The sequence below is a fragment of the Mchenga conophoros genome, linkage group LG19 (genome assembly GCF_057382185.1).
Source record: "Mchenga conophoros isolate Kocher_MC1m ecotype Shallow Benthic linkage group LG19, M_conophoros_male_GT1.1, whole genome shotgun sequence".
Lineage (NCBI taxonomy): Eukaryota > Metazoa > Chordata > Actinopteri > Cichliformes > Cichlidae > Mchenga > Mchenga conophoros.
In genome coordinates, this window is record NC_140544.1 from 14,760,419 (window position 1) to 14,782,497 (window position 22,079).

General features: G+C 38.1%; 1 pseudogene; it reads right to left on the reverse strand.

Moving 5' to 3' along the window:
- Nucleotides 1-10,399: 10,399 nt before the first annotated feature.
- Nucleotides 10,400-13,556, reverse strand: LOC146551909 (uncharacterized; annotated as a pseudogene).
- Nucleotides 13,557-22,079: the final 8,523 nt, after the last annotated feature.

Consider the following 22,079-nt stretch of genomic DNA (forward strand, 5'->3'; position numbering starts at 1 on the left):
TTAGAAATAATATATTATTAATAAACTGTTCTTGTTATTAATATTTAATGCTGTAAAGTGTTATGTCCCCTAGACACTAAATCAATTTAAAATGTCTTATTTGCACTACTGTGTGCATATACTGTAGTCATATACTGTCAAGTGTGCACAGTCTTGCTACAGTAAGTCTGCCAAGTCTGGACACAACATATAGTGTTAGTCAAATAGTGCAGTAAATAAACTCTGATATTGTGTGTAAATCTTTAGGCACCCGATAGATGAATATAAGTTATTCACCCTACATGACAAGAGTTGCAAAGAACCTGGTAGTAAAAAAAAAAAAAAAAAAAAATCAGAAAATGCACTGAAAAGCAGAGAGCACAGGTAATCAGTAACCTACTTTGATATCTACGGTCTTCACTGGACTTACTTTACTGACAGTACAGAGTGCAGAACTGCAAGTATTAAGAAGAGAACCAAGCAACGAGTTTTCAGAAACAAGTAAACCAAAATTGTTTGTTGGCACTAAAAAAACCAAAATCTTTGCAGATATTTTAGAACAATATTCAGTGAAAGATTTTAATTAGCACTGCCCACAGTAACCTTGTATATTAGCATCCTTAGTAACAGCAGGTGATCACAATTTTCTCATCTCTGAAGTTCTTAATTACTTTGAAATTATGCAACACCAGCTCATACCCTCAGGTCCAGTTTTCTCTCAAGCAAATAATCATCCTTGCTTTTGAATTTAACTAGCATACAGAAGAGATTATTTAGTGCTTTGTGGCTCAACGCATTTATGAAAAGGGACCTCTCGTTCAGAGTAAGAGGTTTATTTAGCACAAACAATGTAGACAAATAGAAAGAGATGTACAGGCGGAATTGCAGAGAACAGGGGATATATACTACATAAAAGCTTTGACAAGCCAGTTTTGCAAAATACAATGTTTATTGAAGTACATATAATAACAGTTATACAGCAGCACTGAGGCTGTTGAAGCAATAAAAAGGATCACAAATAAATTACATTTTAAGTTCCCTCCGGGCATACGTGTCTGTGGTGTAGCTGGGGTTTATGAAGAGACCACCATGCAAACTACGAACCAACAACAGATTGCTGGGAAATCTGCCACAGTAAGTCTGATTTGCAGCAGCTTCAACTTGTAACCTGAAAGAGTTCACTGAACGTCTACTAATTGTTTTGGTGCCATATCCCCAAAGGGACTTTTAGCATTAAGATGAGGAGCACTCATCTTATCGGTGTGGTGGTGACAGTAGGCAGATATTCCGCTTGGTTTTTAGACCTTATCATACCAAATGTTGACAGCTGCAGCAGGCCACAATGTTTGACCTTTTAAATAGCAAATGGCAATGAAAAGAAAATGGCAGCATTACTCAGCATGACTCCCTTTTATTTTCTTTTACTTCTCAGAATAAGAAGTAAAATAAAATAAAATAAATAAATAAAAAAAACCCGACCCTAGTCAAGTAAATTTAAGTAAATGTAAGTAAACGTAACAGTTTAGAAAAATGCACTTTTATTGCACCATGTTAATTCACTCATGACCTGCTGTAACATGAATCAAATGGCTGAACTGGCACCTCAGCATGCAGTCTATAAGTTCTATAGAGTCTTGCTAATGACCTACTAATTTTAGGTGTATTGTAGCAGGGACAAATGTAAAAGTTTCAGGACACCAGCCCTCGAGGACTGGAGTTTGACACCCCTGACCTACAGCACAAGCATAAAGTAACTGACATATTAGGAACATCATTTAGGGTTAGCGTTTTGAAGTTACTGATTTCTCAAAAGGTTCAGAATAATATTTGTTCCTAATGAATCTAAAATGAAAATTTTAAGTTAAAATTGAATTAATCAATTCTATACTTATCTTATCTACAGGGGTGTCCTGCAGGTTTCAGATGTGTCCTTGATCCAACACAGCTGATTAAAATGGCTAAATGACCTCCTCAACATGTCTTGAAGTTTTCCAGAACTAATCATTTGATTCAGGTGTGTTGACCCAGGGTGAGATCTAAAACCTGCAGGATAACGGTGCTTGAGGCCTGGAGTCGTCCCCCCCCCCCATCTTGGTAGCTGATGTTGTCATAGCTGGCATGTCATGGGTCTGATGCCAGAAATGTGCTGTGTCACTGGTATTATGTGAAAAAACATGTTGGATCTGGAGAAATTAACAAGCCTAAGCGTTTCTCAGATGCTCTCACACACTTGTCTGGTTATGATTCAAAAGATGCTGAATCTGAGAACTGACTGTCAATGCCTTTCACTTCTTAGATGCTGCAGCTACAGAATAAGTTTATGAAATGAAAATAGTCAGTTCAAGTCAAACAACTTGTTGCCAGATCCATCCATATTGGATATTTCGTGTAAAGAGAATACTATGAAGGGAGCTTCAAATGTAAAAATCTAGAATAAATATCCATATCCGTGAGATTTCTTTTGCCAGGGGAAATGCAGACCAAGGTATGACCAGAATAATTATAGAAAGAGAGTTAGAAAAAGCAAAGCAGATGATGTGATCTAGAAGTGTTTAGAAAATTTATATTCCATGAATCTCTGGAAAATCTTTAAGGAGTATACAAATTTAACTGTAGTTTTGTTTGCAGAGAATTTTTATAATTCAGTGAATTATTTCGTTTTGCTGTTTCCAAGAGGTAAGAGTTCAAACTGGCTCACGATGTCATCAGGGAGCACATGAGTGAGTGGAGACTAATGTAAACAGTGTGAGAAGAGAGAGCATAGGTTAGCAATGGCATGCTATGCTTCATGTAAACTCAAAAACTGAAATGAGGGGAAAGTTGCCAAAAGGAGAATGGAGTCATGTCTGTCTAAAGAAGCAACACAGAGGGAAAAGTGAAAGAGCAACTGGTGTGATGAGAATATTAATTGCACAGCGCTGTGTTTCTTAAACTCCATTACTGCTGGAGAGCTGTCACAAAACTATTAATGAGTGCATGATGGAGAGAGAGGCTTAGAAAAGGAAAGAAAACTGCACATGCTGAGCAAGGGAATGGAGGGAGGAAGGGGTCATGTTCCGGATTTGCTGCAGTAATATGATCTTGAGGTGGGAATCAAAGAAAGATTCAGACAGCAATTAAAACTAGATTAACAAAGAACTAGAGAGAGTGGGGGAGAGACCAAGAGACAGAGAGCGACAGATGAGCACGTTGTGGATTTTTAAAAAGAAAACTACAAACCTCTTGCTCAGTGGCAGAAGACTAATGTATGGACCCTTAATGCAAATTTGAGTGAATGTGCATGCTGTTTAATGCTAATATGTTTGTGCTGGGAGCTTATGTTCAGTAGGTACAAGGTGGTGAGGGACTGCTTATTCCTAAGAACAGGTACAGTAAATAGTTGCTGAAGTAATGTTTATTGGTTGTGATTAAAAAGGCATAACTGTAGACTGCAGCTCAAAAAGAGGTCCCAAGCACAGCTATTTTAATAAAAGCAGGAGGAATAGGGATGGGAGCGGGGGGGGCTTTAAACAAACCAATTAGCCAATATTTTAGCAATATTTTCCTTGGAAACTTTGGGTCTTAGCATTTCTGTTAACACTTAAACCCCCACGGATCGCCATTTGGCGTTTTCTACCTTTAAAACCCGGAGAGCAGCCAAATGGCTTTTAGCTAGGCTTTAGCTTCAGCCAAGTGGAAGCTAAATTGGCTAGTCATTCATATGTATATTGGGTCGTTATCTGGGAATTCTGGAGGTAGGGGAGTGGGGGTGTGTGATTGAGGGCGTGGGGGAGCTGCTAAAAGCTGTGCACTTCCTTTTGTGTTTCATCTTGATGCATTCTCAATCATCCAGGGAAATAAATCTCCAAAAGTCACCAACTTGGAGTGTTTCAGTTTGCCATCTTAGGGAGAAATCAACACACATGGGTGTATGTCCTTTGTTGCTGAGATTTATTGATAAAAACAGTACAAAAAACCAACCATTTGTACACATATTTACAAATAATAATAAAAAGTGAGTGAGTACAAACAATTCAACATTTTCAGCAATCACTCACAATCCTGGCACTGCCATGGTATCTGTAGTCTGCATTTACCACATGTGTATCTTTTGCAGTGAACACATCGCACAGTGGCATGATTGTTCTTGCAGTTGTGTTTGACCTGACACGTGGCTCTTTTTCCAGGGCTAGGTGTGGAGGGTTGTGTCCGAAGCAACTGTTCTTTTCTTGCCTTCTTCCCAGCTACATGAGAGCGAGCCAACTCTGTTGCAAGCGCCACCAGGAAGTCCACCCGTCTTTCCTTCGTCCCGGTGCATGCTTGATACAGCACATGTGCATTCAGTGCTGCCATGTCAATCATGTTATAAAACACGGCGACTGGCCAGCGCCGTGTTCCTTTGCGGACAGTGTACTCCCGAACCATCTGGTCCATCACATCCACGCCACACTTTGTTTTGTTGTAAAGGGAGACAGTGTTTGGCTTCCTTTTGGTGGTGTTATCAGTCTGAACCACGCCGTGCATGCTGCTAAGAATATAGACTGTCTTCTTCCGTTTGGCCGCATACGCCGTCAGCGTGGCAGCAGAGGTTGAAAACACCTAAGAAATAAGATAAATTGTTATTTCCATAGCCCTTTTACACACAATGAAACACATAAACATAGAACCACAAAAGACCTGTAACATACCTGAGTGGTGAATTCATTGCGATCTGTCTGTCTAGTGGATTGAGGAATTTCCCTGCGAATCCTGTTGACTGTGCCGAGGATGGTGGTTTTCCGTCTAAGAAGTTTTTGTGCAAGTGAAAGCAATGTGAAAAAATTGTCCGTGGTAACATTTCTGCCCTTTCTGCACAGCTTTTAGCAGCTCCCCCACGCCCTCAATCACACACCCCCACTCCCCTCCCTCCAGAATTCCCAGATAACGACCCAATATACATATGAATGACTAGCCAATTTAGCTTCCACTTGGCTGAAGCTAAAGCTTAGCTAAAAGCCATTTGGCTGCTCTCGGGGTTTTATAGGTAGAAAGGTAGAAGCCTGGGGATGCTAGTTTAAGCAATGCTTTCATTCATATCACCCACCTAAACACTACACTCCCTGGTGGCGATTTTTATTAATGAAAATATACAATATAAAGAGTTGTAATTCTTTATTTGCAAATATTTGGCAACCCATTTATTGTCTCTTTCAGCAGCAGGTACATTGACTTGAGGAGTTTCAGTACAACACACTTAGTTCTAATTATCAAACAGCAGGTAGAGACAGCTGAACTGATTTCATGCACAGACATCCACTGCTGCAGAGGCATTAACACCTCATCACTGTCGCCTACAACAATTTATTCACAGGCAAGGAGTTGGAGCAGCCAATATACTTGCTTTAAGTGTGCATCGTGTTCGTGTTTTCCTCCGAAACAATAAGTTCCGTTGGAGCAGTCTTTCAACGCCTCTCTCTGTCTCTCGCAATAAAAGTTGACCCACACAAGTTGACTACTGGTGGTGGTCAGAGGGCCCGGTGGCGCCAGTGTCCGGCAGCCTCGCCTCTGTCAGTGCGCCCCAGGGTGGCTGTGGCTACAATGTAGCTTGCCATCACCAGTGTGTGAATGTGTGCGTGAATGGGTGGATGACTGGATATGTAAAGCGCTTTGGGGTCCTTAGGGACTAGTAAAGCGCTATATAAATACAGGCCATTTACCATTTATATTTACAACAAAGTAAAGCTATTTTTCGGCTACGAGCCGACAGGGACCCCGCCGTATTAGGCAGAGGTCCCTTTACTACAGTTCGGAGTCGCGGACCTTCAGTAATAGTAATAAATCACACAGCAATAGTACATTCACGTTGTTGTAAAAAGCATGATAATATATTAAGTAATCCAAAGTATTTCGAATACGTTACTGTCATTGAGTAACGTAACGGAATACATTACAGAATACATTTTGGGGCATGTATTCTGTATTCAACAATTTAATGAAGACCATCCAAACCTGAGCGAGATAAGGGCTTTAAGGGTGAGTCTCAGTGCTCCTCAGTGCTATACACCATATACTAACCCAGACATAAAAGTGGTAGTAATAAGTCTCCTCCTTGCCTCAACAGAATGGCAATATTGGACCTAGAAAATAAAGACAAATGTAGACAAAACAGAAAAAACTTTAAAGCACAACACCTGAAAAACAATGGAAAAACAACAGAAACAAAACAGCATGGCATCCCTCAGAGCAGTAGCAGCTTTAATATCTGAAAAAATGACAAATTGCATTCAATAGAATGCACTTTAAATTCAAAACCAAATGCAGAGGAAAGGGCAGCTTATACCTACCAGGCCTGCTGAGCTACTACACCTGGACAGAAGAGGAGTGCTTCCTGACCCAGCAGCAACAGGTGACACAACATGTCAGTAATTTCTACCATGCAAACAGCTCAAGTTAGAATAGTTTCAATCCAAAAACTACCAAAACTGAGAACAGTGCATACCTCTTCTGCTGTAGTATACTCACGTGGGGAGGAGAGGTAAACTTCACACGCCAGCACGAACAGGAGACGCCACAAGCAAGAGGCTTCTAAGTGCACAAACAAGTTAGATTAAGCAGAGAGACATCTACAGCTTCTGTGCAACAGGTAGAATTTAAACATGCAGCCGACTAGGCAGCGAGCGACAAAAGACACCAGGAAATGCAACCATCAGTGAGCATAAAGAGACAGGTGACAGAGCCTCCTTATATACTGTGCCCCTGCTGGCAATAGGTCAGCAGATTCAAATCGGGGAAGATTAGATATGGAGAGCAGCCTTAAATCTTCCAGCTACATTTGCATTCCTCCTATTCATCATTTTCCTGTCTCTTAGACAGGATTGCACTATCACTGCATGTCAAAGCCTTGCTTTCTACTCAGAAGAGAACTATGTTTGTCCAAAAGACATTTTATCAGTTAAGTGTTTCCTTCAAAGGTCAGAAACACTGGACATGCCAGTATGTGAAGACTCAGAGCTATGCAAGATTGATTTTAGGAATCACTGCATTGTGTGGTGTCACTTGAAAACTCAACGCAGCGACACTACAGTCAGTCAGTGTAGCAGAAAACAACAAGAGAAAGCTGATCGCTCGCACTTGGCTCCACTTCCTCTCAAACTCGTCACCATACACACACATCTCACGCTGAACTTCACTCTCTTCTGGGAGTGATTTTGTTCACTACTGTGGTCATCAAAACAGCAACGTTATCTACCTAATATCACACAACTGAGGACCAGGACTTATCAGCTCAAGCAGTGCACAAAGTATGCACAAAGCTCATGTTCCCTGGGATTGTGCAGCTAAGCCAATTTATTGCTGTTCCTCACAAAATACATTATCTTCAAAAATCCTGCTCTCACTCATTGCAATCACTTGTTTTCAAAACATCCTCAGTTCTTAATAGGCTGGATTTCACCCAATGCGGAAAACATTCATGTGAGAATTGAGTCAGTGTTGACATGATTGGATCATTATGTCGTTTCTGCACATTTGTCAGCTGCACATCCAGCAGCCAAATTCACATTCTACCACATCCCAAACTTATTATGTCAAATTCATATCTGGGGACCAGGAAAGCTACTGAAGTTTGAAATTAAGTTAGTTTTGTAACACAGTGGTCCACTGTGGTCATCCTGGTGGAAGTAGCCATTAGAGGCACCATAAAGGGGTGCACATGATCAGTATTCAGACAGGCTGGTGCATCCAGTTCTTGTAAGCTCGAAGATGGTGCTGTCTGTAGGCAGTCCAGCTAATAGTTGGATGTCTTAAGCAAAAAAAACCTAGAGAAGTCTCAGTCTGATCAGAAAATCAACAAAATCACATTCCACACTTCTCCATTTTGATGATTTATGAGAATATTCTGTGTAGTTTCTGATCGGTAATCGCAGGATCGTGTGCATACATTAGGCTCTCCTGTTAAATGACTGGCTGGGTAATTGCAAGTATAAGCAGGTGTTTGAAAAAGTGCTCATTAAGTGTGTGCTTCTCATTCAAAGACTGCCACTTCACCTCTGTACTCCTGGAGAATCTCTGCTCGTGTAACAAGGTATCAGAATCAGTAAGCAGGACTTTCTTGTATCATTTAATTTAGCGTAACTTCAGGGAATGGTAAATACTCAGTGATGCGCATCTTTCAGCACACCATTGTGAGAATCAGAGTTCAACTAAACACACGTTTTCTTAAATTGTATACCATTTTTTAAAATGCTAAAAAACTGTGCTGAAAATATAACTTTGTTCAAGAGACAAAGTCATGCAAATGTATCTTCTTAGTACAGCGGAAAAAAAGAAAATAATGGCCATACGTGTGTGTGTGTGTGTGTGTGTGTGTGTGTGTGTGTGTGTCCTGGTCTCTATAGTCACTTCTTAAGATTTTGTCTTTGTATGACTAGCACCTCCCTCCCTCTTTACAATGGGAAGGACACAGTGATGACAGACCTAAGCAATAACTCTGCTTTGGAATTCAAAGTGCAGCCACTCAGCACTGAAATTATTTCAGTTTAGCAGAGGATTGCGTTCTTCAAATGTTGCGCTTATATCAATTGTCTGATGAAGTGTTTTAAGCAGAAAAAAAGACAGTAGGTGGGAGCAGGGTCTGATTTGACTAGCAGTATCATTTAAAATCCCACCTTCCTGCTGTATTACTATTCTTCACTTGTACATGCATTAATGTTTCCAATGAAGAAGTGTTTAACAGTGTCTGCCATTGAGGTTGTCACCCTTAAAAAATACAGCCGTTTCTCATTCTTGAACAAACTTAAGCTTGTTTTAAATATTAGCAAAACCCCTCGCTGTCTATTGCCATCCTTTCACTAGTGTTTTTCCACTGTTTTCACTTCAGATTTCACCTCTCACCATGAAATAAAAGCACATGCTCTCTTGTTAAGCGGCAGGTCATCTGAACCTGTAACCTGTATTGGGTTCTTTTCCTCATAACAAATTTACTGTGCATATTAGAGACTTTAGAACAGTCTGTTTCCTCTAATTTGTTACATGTGTTCATGTTTAGCATCTTGAAAAAATCTCATGCATTCATCGTCATGAAATAGCTGACTGATTGCACCAAATCTAAGCTATTTTTTTAACATTCCACAAAGACTGTTTACCTGGATTCATTCCACATATTCATATTGTACACCTTTCCATCTGAAACATGCAGGTGTTCTTTTGAGGGTAATATACATTTGCTTAAATATTATGACAAAGTGGACACATAAAATCTATCTGCAATCTATCAATGATAAGGTTGCAAATCTGTCTACCAACTGTTAAGAGCACATCTACCTTCCAACCATTCCAAATTCATGTTTGAATTCATGTTCATGAATTAATAATATTCTTAAAATATTTCAAAGTTGAAACCATTTGAAACGTGTCTGCTTCTCCACCTCACCTGGGGAAAAAATGCTGTTCAAGTCACAGAGACTGTTGTAGTCAAATAGTTTATGTGCTGCTGAAGTGTGCTCAGTTGTTTTGAGGGCAATTTCATCATTCAGATTGAGTTTTATTTTTGAGTTTTTTTGCATTACCAGACAGCCAGTCTGACATAATATGTAAATGTGATGTGTGGTTATGTGCTTTGGCAGAGCGGACAACTTTGTCTGGCTGGGAAAATGAGAGTAAAAGTTCAGGTACCACTTTACAATAAGGCTCCCCTTATAGATGCTAATAAATAGTTTATAGCTATATTATTAATTAATCTGTAAATGCTTTATAAACCATTATTAATGGTTTATTATGCATTAGTTAAGGGTGAGAAAGAGGAAAAAAACTGACCGGTTTCTTGCCAAATAGTGAGCCAAATGTGTTCACCTATATATTTCATCTAGAGTTGCTATATTAAACATTTCAGACTAAGTTACTATCCTGTAAGCACAATCAGCATTTGTAAACATATTTTTTATCATATAAAATTGTACTTCAGAAATGCATTATAAATATCCACAACTATCAATCGGAGCTTTGTTGTAAAGTGTAAAGCATAAAACCATTTATTAATGAATAATAAATATTTATAAATACCAGATGGGAGCCTTATTGTAAAGTGTAAAGCATAAAACCATTTATTAATGAATAAAAAATATTTATAAATGCCAAATGGGAGCCTTATTGTAAAGTGTAAAGCATGACACCATTTATTTATGACTAATAAACATTTATAAATGCCAAATGGGAGCCTTATTGTAAAGTGTAAAGCATAACACCATTTATTAATGAATAAAAAATATTTATAAATGCCAAAAGTGAGTCTTAAATGTATAATGTCACCATTTATAACACTTAGACCTAAATTACAATCAGTGCTTGAAATAACATTTAACTACTGTCAAAAATGGCAATGTATTGTAAGAGTAACATATGTAACATTAAATGTGTTTTTTAAAACACCAAACAGTCACCCACTCCAAAAAAAGTTCATGCCAGTTCAAACTGGAAATATTTTTTGTATGTCCTTAAATAAGCGTCCCAGTGGTCCATCAGGGTGTCGCGAACCAAGCCAAGATGACCACTCAAGAACCATCAGGTGTTCTTCCAGTAACTTCTCAGTGCGATTTCCTCTTAGTCTACGGACATGTCCTTTGATGGTCATCCAAGCCCTTTCGATATGCTGTGTATGACTGCCAGATTGAGGATCTACAAACCACCTGCTGTGATTTACAGTGTAATGTCTGTACCCTATGTTTGTCAAAACATTCTTGTAGGCTCTCCACTCATCACTGATAATGGCACTACCCAACTTAACATGCTATCTGATCAGAGGAACAAGGTGGCGCCTTGATCGTTTTTCAACAAGTTTTAACACGAGCCTTCGCCTTTTGTCTTTAATTCCCATCATTCCAAATACTCATTTCTTCCTTTTCCATGCATTTCCAAAGCATCCACGTGCATACTGAAAACAAAAAGAATAAAATTAAACAGAATTAAAATTAAAAAGAATAAAATTAAATATCTACAAAGAAACATTCAAAAAGATGGTTGCTTCTACTAGGGCTGGGCCATATTATACCGTTCACGGTAATACCGGTATAATGTTAGGCAACGATAGGAAAATGAAATATCGCGATAGAATGGGAGTAAAACGCGCATGCGCAGTGCCTTTGTTTTCATACGCACATGGCCGATTGTTGAGGAACCAGAATTGGTTTGTAAAAATGGTGCAACTTCCGTGATGTGGAACTGGTTTGGTGTTTGTCCGTCAGATACACAACAAAGCACATTTTTTTGCAGAACATGCAAGCAGCCGTTGTTATTGTCATATTTGTCGGACTAAGATGCTCTTAAAACTGGGAGTAATCTGGGTCCTAAACTCCGTATATTTGACTTCAGGTCAAACAACACTGCAGCATCACTGAGAGTTGAAAACTGTCTAAATTCTTTCATCTTTAATAAAACGATCAGCATTGCTGCTTTACCAGGTGTAACTATGAAGTTTAACTTCCAGGCATCCATGAAAACAAAATGTATTACATTTAACGGAGTTAGAAGTTAGCAGGAAGCTAGCGGAAGTTAGCTCGCTAGTTTCGCTAGTTACCTAAGCATGATATAGCACGTTCTGACTGAGAGATTTCTGAAAAAATTCAAACGTTATCACTTCCAACATAAATGAAGACAGGAAACTAAACAGTAGTGACGTTTGTAGGGTTACTGAAGTTGGGCTAGCTGGTATATAATGATGTGCTATGTGATCGCTAGCGACACAGCTATGTTAGCATAACATAAACAGTGAAGCTGGAGGACGAACACTAACACTTTTCCACTTATAAAAGTTAACGTGAAGGTTCCTAATGGTTAGAGACAAATGCAATCGCATGGCAGGATGCTGTAAACGGACCAAACTTCAGTCAGGAGAACAACTGAGATAATCCATCCACAATACGAGGTTAGTCATTAGTATACTGCAACAACATGGGAATAGAGCAGCTGCCAGAGAATTCAACATTAATGAATCAATGGTACAGAAGTGGAGGAAGCAAGAAGAATGAGTTTAATAAAGTTTGATTTATCGACTGCTTTGTTTCGCTTAATGTGCCTTATAATCCCGTGCACCTTATGGTCCGAAAAATGCGTACTGCACACTGCAGTTTAATGTTGCAAAGCACCTCTTTTTAACTTCAGTGGATATTATACATGGTTATGCTCAGGATATGTCAGCCCATTTCTACTGGAAATGCCTTTGGGTTAAACTTTCAGCAAGGAATTTGCATTTGCACTGTTACATTTTTATAAAGCTTTAATGTACATAAAAACCAGCTTCTTGTTTAAGTGAAAATAAATGGAAGGTTGTCTTTTTGCGCTAGTAATGTTGTGGAGTTGTATTTTGTCTCGCATCAATTATATCGTCAGTTATATCGTTATCGCAAATTTTCAAATATATATCGTGATAAATATTTTTGGCCATATCGCCCTGCTCTAGCTTCTACTAATTTTTTTTACTTATGGTAAAGGTCTCCATGTTTAGAGGACACATTCAGATCTGCATTGATTCTAACAAACCTGTCTGAGAGTTTACCAACCTTTTGCTGATGACGGAGACAGCTTTCATCTATAACCACAAATTCTCTGTCACCACCAAGACGGTGTCCATTGTTTATTCTGTGTCTTTTAATTGCACGTATACAAACATGTCGAATGTGTCTTGCAATGCTACTTAGTGTTCTGGAGCTGCCAGCCACTTCATCATCGATCATATCTATTTGTCTGAGCCTGAGCCCTTGTGAAAATCTGTGATAGAAATTGAGGCAATTATTACTTACTGAGGCCCTAATTTAATTTCATAAGTCTCCTATTGGTGTTCAATTATGAAAGGTGCATTGCTAGTAATGTCTACATCTACATATACCTGTAAATGAACTTCATCCAACTGAAAAGAGATGTTTTTGATTTCTCAAAGAGGGAGCCAGTTCTAATTGTTCTGGAAACTTTCCTATGACTTGCTCTTTTGCAGCACCTGAGAACATATCAATGAGTTAAGTAAAGAAATGGACCCTTAAACAAGAGCATTAATTGAAAAGATAAGCACAAAATTAAGTATGAAGAAAATAATAAAGAAAAGAGGTTAATGCTCCCTCTTGCATTGATAACTGAAATATTTTGTTATATTTACTACATGCACTACATTATCATGCATTATACATACCACATATATTGGTCTTTCTTCACCACGGAAATCATTTTCATCTTATGGTGACAAACAGGACATCTAAGCTTCTTTTTTAGCAGGTGTTTCTTCTGCAGCCATTTAATGAGCCTTAGTGCCTTATATTTAGTTTGTTTTCCTTCTATTCTGGTGCGCAATCTCATTCCCAAAGACATTCTGGTGGAAAAAAATGAGTAATTTATTTTATTATCACCTCGAAACACCGTAAAATACTCTATGGGAGTCTAGTGCAAATCGGTTCAGAGTTAAAGAACTTCACATGCTATATAAAACAAGCCCTATAATCAAAAATATTCCCACGCAAAAAAGAGGATTGTCTCACCTGTTATAATGTATCTCCGACTTTGTTATGTAGATCTAACCCGCTGGATTCACGCTAAAAAAAATATGTTCTGCTGCCAAAGGGAGGGAAAACAAATTTAATTTAAACGCAGAGGAGCTTATACAACCATCCAATCACAGTTAACTTTATTAAGGAAAGCCCCTCCTCTCAGAGCGCGACAGGCAGTGGAGCGCTCTGGAAGGTCAAGCCAAAGGGGCACGAACAGACACACTGAAGGCGCTCGTTCAAGTTGCTGCGCCATGGATGGAGCAGAAGATAAAAATTTGTGTGCGTCTGCGACTTACACAGTTAGCACACGTTCGAAGAGATACAAAAAGCAGAGACTGGATGATCTAGATTGCACTAAGCCAACGACGTCAGCAGTTAGACATGAAGGTGAGTATAATACTAGCTAGCTAGCTACCGAGCCGTTTGGCTGCTAGCTACAGTGGCTAACTAACATCACATAACATGTGAATAGCTCTATTACTATTGGTTATTCCAAACGATTGATATCACTTAGTTTTGTTTATGTGCATCATTAAATTTATATTAAACACCCTGGTAAGGCAGTACACATAAGAATTATTTGCCTTGTTTTAGAAATGTCTGAACCACCACATGTGTATATAACATAATTTTTACAAAGTGGCTTTTTATAAATTCAAGTTGTAACTGTTTTTAATCAATATTTTATTTGAGTTTCCCAAGCTTAGATTATAAATTATTTTAGTATTGTAATTTAATAATTGTTTGTTCTTTAGATTCTTCTTCTAATCCTGCCCCTACTGCAACTGCCCTTCTTAACAAGGAGCGAGAGAAACTGACTTTTCTTAAGCAGAAACTGGAGCGCGACACCCTGGTGGACCACTGGGACGCTTATTTAAGGACATACAAAAAATATTTCCAGTTTGAACCAGTCTGGCATGAACTTTTTTTGGAGTGGGTGACTGTTTGGTGTTTTAAAAAACACATTTAATGTTACATGTGTTACTCTTACAATACATTGCCATTTTTGACAGTAGTTAAATGTTATTTCAAGCACTGATTGTAATTTAGGTCTAAGTGTTATAAATGGTGACATTATACATTTAAGACTCACTTTTGGCAATTATAAATGTTTATTAGTGATTAATAAATGGTGTTATGCTTTACACTTTACAATAAGGCTCCCATTTGGCATTTATAAATGTTTATTAGTCCTTAATAAATGTTGACACGTTTTAAACTTTACGACAAAGCTATCTTTTGTCATTTATAATGTTTAGTAGTCATTAATAAATGGTGTTATGCTTTACACTTTACAATAAGGCTCCCATTTGGCATTTATAAATGTTTATTATTCATTAATAAATGGTTTTATGCTTTACACTTTACAACAAAGCTCCGATTGATAGTTGTGGATATTTATAATGCATTTCTGAAGTACAATTTTATATGATAAAAAATATGTTTACAAATGCTGATTGTGCTTACAGGATAGTAACTTAGTCTGAAATGTTTAATATAGCAACTCTAGATGAAATATATAGGTGAACACATTTGGCTCACTATTTGGCAAGAAACCGGTCAGTTTTTTTCCTCTTTCTCACCCTTAACTAATGCATAATAAACCAGTAATAATGGTTTATAAAGCATTTACAGATTAATTAATAATATAGCTATAAACTATTTATTAGCATCTATAAGGGGAGCCTTATTGTAAAGTGGTACCAAAGTTCAGGCTGTGCTGGAGATTAGATACATGCAGTGGAGACTCAAACACAGAGCTGTATTCATGAGGGAACAGATTTATGTAGCACAACCTGCAAGGTAAATATGAATTTGCCTTTAATTCAGGAAATAAAGCATGCTGCTCAGGCAAGACATTGTTACGTCCACTGAGGTAACGATTTAAATCAAAAATGTAATTCTGTCTCAGTGCAAGACGCAAGAAGAGAGACTCTGCTATTTTAAATTTCAGTTCCTTGGTAAAACGATTAAAGGGGGGGGGGGCAGTTTTCAAGCTTGGAGTGTTTTGAATTACAGCATGTGTCTTAAGTGTATATTTAAAGGAAAGATGCACAGGTTATCAAATATATAAAGGTGCCCTTGGTCTGTAGAGTTCTGGTTCTTACTGATTTTCATAATTGTGTCCTTAAATTATCACTCCAATCTGAATCTTCTGTTATTCTTTCTTTTCATCCCATAAAACCAGGAAATATATGAAACCTTGAACTGCCAGTTAATTAGGTTTTTGCCAGGTATTTGAGGCATATGGTAGAATTTTCTTTTTTGATCTAGGCATATAAAACATCCCTGCTATGTGAGGTTAATGCCACGTAATGAAGCAACTATATTTAATGGGAAATTTCACCCATTAGGCTTTGGCACAAGGTTTTGCCTCATTTTTTATTATGTTTTGCAAATCAGAACATTTAACATATTCAAAGTCTCAAGTGTTTGGCCACAATTCCAATTCAAGTCTCGATCCCCACATGGTTGTAAAGAGTATCTATCAGCTGCCATTCGTTCATGGAAGACTCACCATCTGAGGCATTCTAAGCATGTGGTGCATTGTCATCTTTTGTCTACTGGCATACAGTACCATGAACAGTGCATTTTAAATCAAACATTAAAAATATGTATAATATGCAAACTTTTGGTTTTAATTCAAGTAATCAGAATCAGAATCAGAATACTTTATTGATCCCTGGGGGAAATTATTTTTTGTTACAGTGCTCCATTATAAACCAACATTAAGACAAGACAGACAATACACTAACTAAGAATAGTACAATATATACATATATATACATGCATACATACATAAGTCACTCATAAATAAATAGCTGAAAAAGAAACATGTGTAGTTGTAGCAGCAAACAGTGTGTTAAGTGACAGCTAAGTGACATGCATTGACAGCTAACTTTAGAAATCATTAAATACTCACAGATCTACCTGATCGATCAATTTAAATAAGCAATTATAAATATAATCTGCATTATACAGGCCATTTTTCAGTTTCACTTGAACTCAGCGCACCTGCTGTCATTGCTTTGTGTTGAGCATCAACTGTCAGTAAATTGCTTATGCATACAAAAATTGTGCTTCTGAAATTATAATAATAATATAATAATATGTTTTAGTGTTCAGGCTTGATTTAGCAATCATACTTGGAAAATCCAACTTTCCAGCAGACAGTGATTTAGCAGAAAGATTGTCCAGGTCTGCAGTTAGAAACAATAAAATGCAAAATCTGGCATGAGCTCAGGGTGATGCAGTGGTTTGTCAGCTCACAGCGAGAAGGTTCTTCTTGTTAGCTGGGGTTTTCTTTGCATGTGTCTCCACAGTCCAAAAGCATACATATGTGGTTCATTATTAATTGGCCCTAGTTGCCATAGAGTGAATGGTTCTCTGACTGTATTAGCCCTGTGATGGAGTGGCAACCTGTTTAAGGAATATGTACCCTGCCTGACGGCTGGGAGAGGTTTCATTCTATAACAATGATTGGATAAGTGGTTAAGAAAAGATGGATAGGTGGTCTGAGATCCCCCAGTTAATAGTTAAATTCATGGTTATAAAATTCTTATTACAGTTGAGCAATTGTATTATTATTGTAAGCTAAACCCCTAAGCAATATAATCTGGATAGCACAGCATCAGTCAAGAGAAACATTATGCCCCCACCCACCCAGCCTGTCACAGCCACGGGTTTAGCAGCACTGCGCTCCCTTTATAAGCTATTCCTACATGCCAAACATCAGCACTAACATCTTTTATCTTACTGCTGTAAAATAAACAATGCAAGTTCAGCATCACCATTCATTCTCTGAGAAGTGTCTCCATATGAGAAAGGTATGCAAGTGTTTACTCTTGTTTTTATTGCCTCGTTTCTTTGCACCCAAGCATGATTTCTTTCTGGGAATCATTGCTGGTGATTGGAAAAGTTACGTTCCAAGAGCAATTGTTGTCACATTAACTAGAATACCTGTCCTTCCTGGCTTCTTCTGTCTTGCCATAGCTTTATGTTGTCTATGTTGTTGCAAAGTCAGTCTTCTGTTTTTTCACATTTTGCTGATAGTTTCAGTTATTTAAATGTACAAAAAAGTACAAATTTGAAGATAAACTGAAATGAAAATGAACTAACTAGAGGCAATGGTTGAGCAAAGCCCGATGACTGAAAGAAAAAATAACAATTTGAGTCTCTTTAGATAATCCACTTGAGATGGGCCAATGCATTTTGGGCAACAAGTTTCAAGTCAAGTCCTGCAGTGACCTAATCATTTATTAAATTGAATTAATATATTATTTTGAACTAACAAAAAAAAAGTTGAGTGCTTTTACACTATATGGCCTCCATGAATAAATTCCCTGTCTGTTGGTATACTGGTGGTAGAAACAGGGAGCCCACTCCTTAACAGTATTAAGAAAATCTTTGTATGCCTGTTGAGTTTTTCCTCATCAGAGGACGCATTCTCCTTGTTGCAGGTTTTGACGCTCTTACTTCTCATTCACTCTGAGTGGGGTGATGTCATCACTTTCCAAACTGATTTCTGAACCTGTTGCTTCACTCCATTAATTTTCCTTCAGTTGAAAAGATGAGAAAACTCAAACTTTTCAAGCACCAAATTTCTAAATTTGTTTAGATATTAAAGTAGGTAAACATTGGCTCTATGTGAATTGCTACTGAATAACTGCAAGGATTTGTAATGCTACCCATCCATTTTCTTCCATTTATCCATATTGGGATCGCAGGGGTGATGGAGCCTATCGCTGGAGGCTAACACATAAAGACAGACAACCAGTTACACCTATGGGTAATGTACAATCACCAATTAACTGTATGTCTTTGGACAGTGGGAGAAACCTAGAGTATCCAGAGAGAATGCAAACTCCAGAAAGGCCCCGGCCAGTTGGTGGAGTTAACACACAACCTTCTTGCTGTGAGGCAGCAGTGCTTAGGAAATGTAATGCTACCCAATACTACAAGAAACTAATAAAAGTAATAAAAAAGTCAAAGTAAAGTATTTTATTGTTCTAGTCACTGCATACAAAAGCTACAAATGTCTCAAATACCTGGATAAGATGATGTAACCACTACTGTTACTCTTGTAATTTGCATTAAAATCATATCTACAGGAAAGTGTTGGATGGTAGATGTGGAAGACATACAGAAATCCTTTCATCTACCATGAGAACACTTATAGTTATTAACATCCTCTGTTCTGTTTAACTGCCCACATTGTAAATGTGCTTAATGGTGGTAGTTTAAGTGCCTGAGTCACTCGAGACATTAGTGAAAAATGTTTCAGTGAATGTTTCAATTTTTACTGCAACTGTAATAGCATTTTGACAGATACAAAACAACCCTGGGCAGCTTTTATTCGGAGGTGTGTGTGTGTTTTGTCTTTGGTTACGTGGCTATGGGTAGGAGTTGAGCTTGTGTCTACTTGTAACATACGCTTGGTAGTTGGGTCAGTTTGAGGTCACGTGCATGACATAAAACAACCATTTAAAAATATGTCGTACATTGTACTTTAGCTGACTAAAGTGACCATCTTAAACTAAGGCATTCAGTTCAATTCAGGTTTATTTAACATGCAGAACAATTGCCTCAAGGTCATTTTTACTGTACAATAAAGTCCCTACAGTACTGAGGAGAAAACCACAACAATTAGGGAGGGGCAGCCATCTGCTGTGACTAGTTGGGAACTAAGGAGAAAGAAAAGAGAAAAAAGAAAGCACAGATAGACAGGTGGCAACAACAAACACACCAAGTGTCAGTCAATCAAAGGGTTAACTAGAGTGGCAGCAATTCATATTATCATCTCTTCCAGTGTATTAACATAATCACCCGGAGTAAACGGTCAGGGATTCTCTGCATACAGACCTGTTTGTGTGGGTGTCTATGTGCCTGTGTTACCTCAGTGTAAATGCCAGCAGCATCAGTCAAATTGAAGGTCAGACTTTTACACTGGCCTTTAGACCCTCATCAGCCTCCGTGTCTGTCTCCATTTCCTCCTTACTCTCTTGTCTAATCTTGGCTTTATCGCTTTTCTTTGTCTTCATTCACGTACTGCTTTTTCACCATTGCTTTTACCCTTTTTAAAAAATATTTAAAATCTTGTAGGAAAATATAGCCCTTGATAAATAAACATTTTACATTAAAGCAAAAACAAATATTAATGGGCAGGAAAACTACCATGACTACTGCTTAATGGAAATGTCATATCTCGAGTGTTAAAACAAACATGTCAACTGCATTTTTTTGTAAACTCAACTTATGATTAGACACCTTAATGATAGCTTCTCTCCTCCATGTTCCAATATTTTCCTAAACAAACTAAATGGCTCCTGCCTGTAACTTTATATTTGACAGACATCAGAAAGGTATTGATCTGTGAGGTACAGCAACAGTCCGTGTAACCCATAATGACAAACTATTCCTTTAATATTAATTCCACATGTCTCAGTTTGCAAATTGCTGTTCAGTTTTGTAAAACGAACCTAAATCCATGTCTTAATCTAACTCCTCGTTGTTTCAGCTGGTGTTTTGTCTGACAGCTCAGATGAAACAGATGAATGCCCAATAGAGAAGTGGAGGTATTCTTCCCAGATGTCTCTATGTCCAAGTGTTTCCTGGAAGGAGGCAGTTTGAAGGAGCAGACAATACCGGCAATCCCACTTTACATAAACCCTTCATCGATCACACTAACCAGCAGTTTAGGTTTCCACCACCCAACCTCCACTCTCCATTTCTCTATCACATTCTGCACACTTGCAATTTTTCCTTGAGGGAATTGTCTGTGTCACTGCATCTCTATCTCTCTCTATCTCTCTCTCTATATATATACCTTAATACAGAATCATGAAAATGAATGAAAAATATAACCCTGCCTCTCTCCGTGCAGGGTATAGAGCTATGCAGTATATTTTATTAATATATCTTTAACATATTGAAAGTGTCTTTTCATAGTATTGACATACTATTGTGACAGCAAAGTGAAATGAAGCCAGACTCCATGTTACACTGCAAGAAGTTACTACAAAATTTTACGGAAAGACAAAACCAAAAATGAAAGATGAGAGGGGACACAATTAACTAACCCAAACGAAGCTCATAAGTGATACATGGAGATGGATCACTTCATGATAGTCACTGGAAGACGAACATTGGCTATCAAATTCAGTAAATGCTATTTCCTCGCTACACGCTATAACAGTTTACTGCAGAAAGATAATAGTCTAAACAAAGCCCAAACGTGCCATAACATTTGGGTGAGACTAGAAGTGAGATAGATAAACAGAAGAATAAAAAGAAAAAAGAATAATATGAGAAAGTTTATTTCTGTGTTATAAAAAGTCTTCTCTAAGAGAATGTGTATGTTAAAGTGAAGAAACACTCGCTGGATTTAAAATAATAAATAAATAAAAAGGGTCCATATCCAGAACTAGGGAGCATCATCTGACAGGAACACAGTCAGATTATGAAGAGGAGAGAAAAGGGATCAAGTTACATAACAAATAAAATGTCATATATTCACAATCTAACCTTTTCCCGCATAAACAAGCACAAACCAAAATAGGATAGACCTGCTGCACCTTGGCTGAAATCGGCTTCTGCATATAGTCAAGACCAAGTACTGTAAAGTATGAGGAGCTTATTAGGAGTAAAAACATGCTTTGACACATAGCTCAGCTCAAATCGGTCACTAGTTGATGCAGCTGTGCCATTTGGTGACAGTGTTTACTTGTCCACCAATAACCACAGTTGAAGTGTACCTCTGGTGCAAATTACTGACCTCTGTCATCATTTTAGGTGGGGGAACTTGCACAATCGGTGGCTGACTAAATACTTTTTTGCCCCACTGTATGTGGTGTGGGCAAGAGCCTCCTCAAATGCAGACAAGCAAAGAGCCATACTGGCAAGCTGCAAAATACAAACTAACTTAACTTCATGCAGGAGAGACACAGAAAGTAATAAAACATAAACACAAGGGAAAAATAAAACTTGAACATAAATATGAAGTCATGCAGAGATAAGCACGTGAACAAGTTGGGCAAACATGTAGACTGACGACTAACTAGAAACAAGAGAAAGTAAAGATATGATACACAAGATAAATTATGCAGAAATGAACTGAGCACAACCTACAGTATGTTGCCTTTCTCACTGCATACTCCTATGGCGGTCTGGTAATTTGTTGGAGGTTTAAGGAGGTCTGACTGTTGGCAGCTGAAGTGAGGCTGTTTGCATACTTGTCTCCCATCATCTCATCACTGCTATAGTATTTAGGACAGGCTTCCCTTCTCAACCATGCCCAGATTATTCAGCTTTCTACAATGGAGTGTGGAAAATCCTGGTGTAACGTTGCTTGGCTTTGAGCAATTGGAATTAGTTTGCTTTGGCCCATGAAACCTGAAACCACTTACCTGTCTGCGTACTCAGTTTCGAGATTTGTTGAATCTGAACCTATTTTACAGACTATGTAAATAAATGTGTTTTTCTGTTAATCTGTCTGTAGTGGGACATTCTGTCTTTGGTCAAACATGAAAAACAGACTCAGACCAGGAAGTACTGGAGACAAGACCGTAAGTAGAAGGTCAAGTGTCTGTACTGTGCTGCTGATTTAAAAACATGGCA